The sequence below is a fragment of the Hibiscus syriacus genome, unplaced genomic scaffold (assembly GCF_006381635.1).
Source record: "Hibiscus syriacus cultivar Baekdansim isolate YM2019G1 unplaced genomic scaffold, ASM638163v2 tig00000340_pilon, whole genome shotgun sequence".
NCBI classification, from domain to species: domain Eukaryota; kingdom Viridiplantae; phylum Streptophyta; class Magnoliopsida; order Malvales; family Malvaceae; genus Hibiscus; species Hibiscus syriacus.
Genome location: NW_024061783.1, coordinates 12574605 through 12576503, shown reverse-complemented (window position 1 = coordinate 12576503; position 1899 = coordinate 12574605).

Here is a 1899-nt window from a genome sequence, read left to right as displayed (position 1 = left end):
GAAATAGATACATGTTTTACGGGTAATGAGCGTAGATGCAAACACAAATTAGATCCGTTAAGAGCGGTGAGACAATTATGGTTATAATCTTATCTAGTATACATTAAACTTATTTTAAAATAAATATTTTTAAACAGTTAATTTTGATCACATTTGATGGCAAAATTTGGTGATAGAGTTTGAGGGTCAACTTAAAATTTTTAAAAAATTAGAGGTTTACATTAAAATTTTTGAAGGGTTCAGTTTATATTTTTTTCAAAAATAAATGGAGTCTAACTAAAATTTTTGAAATTTTGAGAGGCTTAATGAGAATTTTTAAAAATTATGGGAGGGATTTAATTAAGAATATTCAAACAAAAAAAATTCAAAACTAATATGCATTTCTAAAAATTTTATGAGGATAAATTAAATATTTTAAAATTTTAAAAGTTTAAAGAATAACTTTTCATACTTTTGGGGGTTATGGCTCCCACTAGTTTCTATTGTGTTCAGCGGTGCTTATATTATGATACATGCATAGGAGGGATAAAATTAGTCATTTTTTGACAAGAAAGTAAAGTTATTTTTGAAGGTTAATACATCAATTGACTTACGATATATTTTAAGATGTGATATATAAGTATTTTTAGGTTGAGATGTCTTCTTACGGTACATCTTAAAACTTCTCAATCGGATATCAATAACTCAAGATAAGTCTATTTTATTGACTATAATGAGTGCATCAATATCTATACGAGGTTATTTTAATATTTTATTGTTATTATAATTAAATTGAATTTAAAATTTTAGATAAGTTAAAATTACTGAAAAAATCAATATAAAATGAAGCGTATCACTTGACACCTCAAAAATATTTTGAATATATATATATATATACACATTTTGTATTTAAAATATAAAGGAAAAATGAGTCAACTCTTATAAAAAGTTTTAATTCCCTTTAAAAAATTATCTTACCATTTCTAAAAATATTTTATAAAATATTTAATAATAAAAGAATTAAAATTCTTATTCCAATCCCACTAACATCCTCCCTCGCCAAGATCCCATCAATTTTAAAAAATATTTTATAAAATATTTAATAACAAATTTAACATCATCCAAACAACTTTGGTAGTAAAAGAATTGTTATTATTCCTTAATGTCTCGGGTTCGAGTACCATGAATACTTGGCATGTGAGCGATCAATGTCAAATGATATGACATCTTAAAAATATAAAATCAAAAAATTTATAAGTTTCACCCGTTGAATTTGATAAGACAACAACATAAAATTTATTCATTATTATTATTATTCTTATTATTATTATATTTTTGTTTAGCATTAAAATATTTATTAAAAAAATAAATATATAGAATATACAACTACTTAAATGTAAAATTGTTTTATAAAGATAATCATGTCATAAAAATCTTATTTTTTAAATAAAAATATAATGTAAAAATTGAATAAATTAATGACCAAAATAAGTTTTAAAAAAATACAGTGAGATATATATATACTTATACTATTGTAAATATGTGTTTATTTATTTCTTTATTAGTATAGAGTGTAACTCTCCAAACATCGGGTTAGTGACTAAAGTGTACGGATCTAAAAGTTAGTGATTATATTTTGATAAATTGAAAGTTCAAGGACTAATTTTGGAAAAATGTTGGCTAGGACTTATTATCAAAGATTGAAGGATTGAAGGGTAAAGTGGTCTTTTGACAAGAAATGAATTTAAAAGTCATTTTAAAGGTATTTAACATATGGGACAAAGAGAGATAAGGAAAAAAGAAATATCTGGAAGCTTGGTCATCTTCTTTTCTTCTTTCTTCTACTGTGACCATTCCCTTTTGCTAAGGTAAGTGATTGAAGTTGGTTATTTATTTTATCTTTGATTTTGTTTTGGCTCT